Source organism: Leptonychotes weddellii, chromosome 1, assembly GCF_054177405.1.
Source record: "Leptonychotes weddellii isolate Sample4059 chromosome 1, ASM5417740v2, whole genome shotgun sequence".
Lineage (NCBI taxonomy): Eukaryota > Metazoa > Chordata > Mammalia > Carnivora > Phocidae > Leptonychotes > Leptonychotes weddellii.
In genome coordinates this window covers 142,830,360-142,836,359 of record NC_138369.1, presented here as the reverse complement: position 1 = coordinate 142,836,359, position 6,000 = coordinate 142,830,360, and positions in this window count along the sequence as shown.

Genomic DNA, 6,000 nt, shown 5'->3' with positions numbered 1-6,000 from the left:
TGAAGGAAATAAAACTGTTTTCATTAAAAGAAGGCCGAATGAATGCCAACTAGACAAGAAGAACAGGTGTCCATATAGTCTGTCACACAGTCTGAAGGACTTAGCATGAGGAGGGGATATTTCCCCAGGGGAGAGTTGTACATGGAAATCTAAATTAAAACCAGTGGTTGTTTGGTGAGTGTGTAGTCAGAACACAGATCCATAGGTGGTTTGAAGTTAAGTCGTGCTGAACTGTGATAGTTGAAAAATCTCTTTAATGAAGTCATACCTAGAAGGGATTTCAGGAAGATGGAGTCTGTGAACCAGAGAGTAACTATCCCCTCACTCCCATTAGTGCTGGGACTACTTGCCAACTTAGGCCTCTTAGTTCCACCAGTTTCTATGCTCAATGCTAACTGTATTAGTCAGGGTTCTCCAGTGAGACAAAACCAATAGGAAATATGTATATATAAATATAGAAATTTTTTCATAAAGAGATTTATTTTAAGGAATTGGCTCATGCAGTTATGGAGGCTGACACGTCCCAAGATCTGCAGGGTGAGATGCCAAGCTTGGGACCCAGGAGAACCTATCTTGTAGTTCCAGTCTGAAGGCTGACAGGCTCATTACCCAGGTTTCAAGTCCAAAGGCAGGAAAAAGCTGATGTCTGAGTTTGAAAAGGGTCAGGCAGGAGGAGGTCCTCCTTACTTGGGGGAGGGTCAGCCTTTTTCTTCAAGCCCTCAGCTGAGTGGATGAGGCCCACTCGCATTAGGGAGGGTAATCTGTTTTGTTCATTCTACCAATTTCAATGTTAATCTCATATAAAAACCTCCTCAGAGAAACACCAAGAATTATGTTTGAGCAAATGTCTAGGCATCTCATGGCTCAGTCAAGGTGACACATAAAATTAATCATCACATGAAGCATTCCCCTTTTCTTCATAGATACATTAAATTGAGCAGGCTTCCACTTACTAAATGATAATGGCATGCACATCTCATTTTCTAAGATTAAAAACAAGGCAACTCATTTAAAATTTTGAATCTGTATACTCTTTAATAAAAATTTTTATAAATGGGCTCTTGGTTTACTTCCACATAAATTCTCTGGAGTCTCTAATACTTAATTCATAGGGTGCATTACTTATTTCCAAGATTTGGGGAACTCTCATGGTAAAAAAACATAATTTGTGCTAGATTGGATGATAAGTACTTGGTGGTGAGGCAGGGGAGGTGAACACTGAAGAACTCTGAGTACTTGTAGTCAAGGACTTCAAATCCAGTTAGTAGTTAAGATGGCTTCAAATGAAATTATTGGTAAATACGATAAAATCGTATCTAATAATATGATTAAAATTCTCATAAAAATAGTAGGTAACTTGATGATGTTAATATCTAAGTTCTTTTTAGGGGTGCCTGGGTGGCTCAGTTGGTTAAACATCTGACTCTTGATTTAGGCTCAGGTCAATGATCTCAGTGTTGTGAGATCAAGCCCTATGTTGGGCTCCATGCCTAAGATTCTCACTCTCCTTCTCCCTGTGCCCCCACCCCCAAAAAAGTTCCATTTGTGAAAAGTATTACATTGAAAAATGTTTTCTAAGATGTAACTATTTTTCATTAATTTAGACCTGAAATGTTCCCATATTAATGTTGCTATTATTATTATTATTTTAAGATTTATTTTTTACTTATTTGAGAGAGAGAGAGAGCGTGTGTGTGCTTGCATGCAGAGGGGAGGGGCAGAGGGATAGGGAGAATCTCACACTCCCTGCTGAGTGCAAGCCCCATATAGGGCTCGATCCCACCACCCTGAGATCATGTCCTGAGCCAAAACCAAGAGTTGTACGCTTAACTGACTGAGCCACCCAGGCTCCCCTCCCATATTATTTTTTAAGGAATATAATAAAATTTTTGCTTATTTTTATGCAGAAAAATAATAGTAGATACCTCTTGTGGGAGAAGAAGGGGTTATGGGTTTGAGGAGGGGAACCTGGATAGGGCTCAGAGATGCTTCTTTTATTATTATACTTCATAGTTTTTATGCCATACATATTTTTATACTAAAATTAGAGACTTTAAAACAGCTTTATTGAGCTGTAGTTGAGTTACAGTAAACTGCACACGTTTAGCATTTTGGTAAGTGTTGACATACATACACATCTAGTAAAACCACAGTCACAAGAAAGGTAATGAACATATCATTACCCCAATAGTTTGCATTTGCCCCTTTCAATCTCCCTTCTGCTTCTCTGCGCCCCCATCCTCAGGTAGCCACTGATTTGCTTTCTGTCACTACAGATAGATTGTATTTTCTAGAATTCTCTATAGACAGAATCATATATACATAAATACACTGTCTCTCTCTGTTTTTTGTTTGTTTGTTTGTTTTTTGATAAGGAGGTCTGACTTTCTTCATTCAGAATAATTGTTTTGAAATTCTTCCAGGTTGTTACACGAATCAGTAGTTCATTCCTCTCTATTGCTCAGTAGTATTTCATCATATGGATATAGAACAACTGGTTTATCCATTTACCTGTTAATGAGTATTTAGGTTATTTCCAGTTTGGGCTATTACAAATAAAGCTGATGTACATAAATGTTATGGAAATATGCTTATATTTCTCTTGAATAAATACCAAGGAATGGAACAGCTGGCTGGGTTATGGCAGGAATATGTTTCACTTTTTGAGAAACTGCCATACTGTTTCCATAGTGGCTATATCATTTTTCATTCCCAGCAGCAGTGTCTGAGACTTCCAGTTGCTCTACATGCTCACAAAAACTTGGTTACTATGTGTCTTTTTAATTTGAGATATTCTAATAAAGAGATGTGGAATTTCATTGTGATTTAAAGGACATTTCTCTAATTGTTGAACATCTTTTCATATATTTATATGGCATCCATATATACATTTCTTTGTTCTGTTCAAATCTTTTGTATATTTTAAACATTGATTTTTGTGTTTTTTTGAGAGTTCATTACATATTCTTGGATACGAGTCCTTCATCAGATATATGACTTGCAGGTATCTTTTCCTAGTCCAAGGCTTGCCTTTTTATTTTCTTAACAGTGCCAAGGGAGCAGAAGTTCTTAATTTTTATGGAGTCCACTTTATCAAATTTTTCTTTTATGGATCATAGTCTTGCTATGTACCTAACAAATTTTTGCCTAATCCAAGGCTACAAAGATTTTCTCTTATGCTTTCATTTTGTTTTTGTTTTTTTTTAAGGATTTTATTTATTTATTTTTTTAAGTAGGCTGCATGCTCAGTGTGGGGCTCGAACTCACAACCCTGAGATCAAGAGTCACATGCTCTATATACCTCAAGTCTTCTTCATCTTTTAATCCATTGATGGACATTTAGGTTGTTTTCATATCTTAGCTATTGTGAATAATGCTGCAATAAACATGGGAAGGAGATACCTTTTTGAGATCCAGATGCTTTAGATATATACTCATAAGTGGGATTGCTGGATCATATGGTAGTTCTATTTTTAATTTATTGAAAAATCTCCATACTCTTTTCAATATTGGTTATACCAATTTACATTCCCTCCAGTACAAGTATTCCCTTCTTTTTTCTTTTTTTTTGTAAGGTGATATCTCATTGTAGTTTTTTTTTTCCTTTTTTTTTCTCATTGTGGTCTTGATTTGCATTGCCCTGATAATTAGTGATGTTGAGCACATTTTCATATACCTGTTGCAAATTGTATATATTCTTCGGAGAAATATCTATTCAAGTCCTTTGCCCATATTTTTTTTTTTTTAAAGATTTTATTTATTTGACAGAGAGACATAGTGAGAGAAGGAACACAAGCAGGGGGAGTGGAGAGGGAGAAGCAGGCTTCCCGCTGAGCGGAGAGCCCGATGCGGGGCTCGATCCCAGGACCCCAGGATCATGACCTGAGCTGAAGGCAGATGCTTAACGACTGAGCCACCCAGGCGCCCCCCTTTGCCCATATTTTAATTGGGTTATTTTTTTCCTCTTGAGTTGTATGAGTTCATTATGTATTTTGGTATTAACTCCTTATCAGATATATGATTTGCAAATATTTTCTCCCATTCTGTAGGTTGCCTTTCCATTTTTTCAATTTTTTTTTTTGTGTATGTGTGCAGAAGCTTTCTAGTTTGATGTATTCCCATTTGTCTATGCTTTTTTTTTGCCTTTGCTTTTTGGTGTCATATCCAAGAAATCATTAACCAGTCCAATGTCCTGAAGCTTTCTCTTTATGTATTATTCTAAGAGTTTTATTATTTCAGATTTTATGTTTAAGTCTTTAATCCATTTTTTAGCTGATAGTGGCAAATGGTGTGAAATAACAGTCCAGTTTCATTCTTTTGAGTATAGAGATCCAATTTTCCATACAGCATTTACTGAAGAGACTATCTTTTCCCCATTGTGTATTCTTGGCACCATTGTCAAGGCACTATTGTCAAGATCAGTTGACTGTATCTGTGTGGGTTTATTTCTGTGATCTCTAGTCTGTTGCATTGGTCTTTATGTCTGGCATAAAATACTGTTTTTATTACTGTGGCTTTGTAATATGTTTTGAAATCAGAGTGTGATACCTTCAGCTTTGTTTCTCTTGCTCAGAAATGCTTCAGCTATTTGGTGTCTTTTCTAATTCCAAATAAATTTTAACTTTTTTTTCGTTTTCTGTACAAAATGCCATTAGGATGAGTCAGGGTACAGGGCTATAAGGGTACAGGGCTACTTTTAGTTCTGTGCCCAGGTTTGTGGTTGATGGGCCTACTATTGGGGTATGGAGCAGCTTTCTCAAAGTGACTTATCTTGGTCTTGGGCTCCACAAGGTTGTTTCAATCTCATATGTGGATCCCGAAGCCTCTGTGAAAGCACTTTTTTCCATAAATGGTTGCCAAATTGGTGTTTCTGCGGGAGGGGTGAGGTCTGTGGACCTTCTGTTCTACCACTTTGCTTACATCATGCTCCATTACAATGTTGAGTAGAAGTGGTGAGAACAGATATCTTTGTATTTTTCCTGAACTTGTAAGAACAGTATTAATTCTTTCACTTACCATTAGGCTTTTTGTAGATTCCTATTATTAGGTTGAGAGTGCTCTCTTCTGTTTCTGATTTTGTTGAAAATTTTTATGAGAGATGGATGTTAGATTTTATCAGGGGTTTCTGTTTTGAGATGATCATACGGTTTTTTTTGTTTGTTTTAGTCTGTTAAATATAGTAATTACACTGATTGATTTTGGAATGTTAAAAGAATTTTGCATTCCTGAAATAAACTCTTCTTTGTCATGATATATTATCCTTTTTTATATTGTTAGATTCAATTTGCTAAATTCTTAATTTTTAAAATTTTAAGTAAATTTATTTATATACAGTATTATATTAATTTCAGATTTACAATATAATGATTCAACAATTTTGTACATTACCCATTGCTCATCATGATAAGTGTACTCTTAATCCCCTTTATCTATTTCATGTATCACCTTTCCCCACTCCCCTCTGGCAACCACCAGTTTGTTCTCTTAAGAATCTGGTTTTTTGTCTCTTTTTTTCTCTGTTTATTTGTTTTGTTTCTTAAATTCCACATATGAGTGAAATCATATGGTATCTGTCTTTCCCTTGCTGACTCATTTTACTTAGCTTATACCCTCTAGATCTATCCCTGTTGCAAATGGCAAGATTTCATTCTTTTTTATGGCTGGGTAATATTCCATTGTATACAAATACCATATCTTTATTCATTCATCTATGGATGGACACTTGGATTGTTTCCATATCTTAGTTGTTGTAAATAATGCTGCAATAAACATAGGGATGCATATATCTTTTTGAATTAATGTTTTCATTTTCTTTGGGCAAATACCCAGTAGTGGAATTACTGGGTCATAAGGCAATTCTATTTTAAAGTTTTTGAGGAACTTCCATACTGTTTTCTACAATGGCTGTACCAATTTACATTCCCACCAACAGTACATGAGGATTTCTTTTCCTCCATATCCTTACCAACACTTGCTATTTCTTCTGTTTTTGATTTTAGG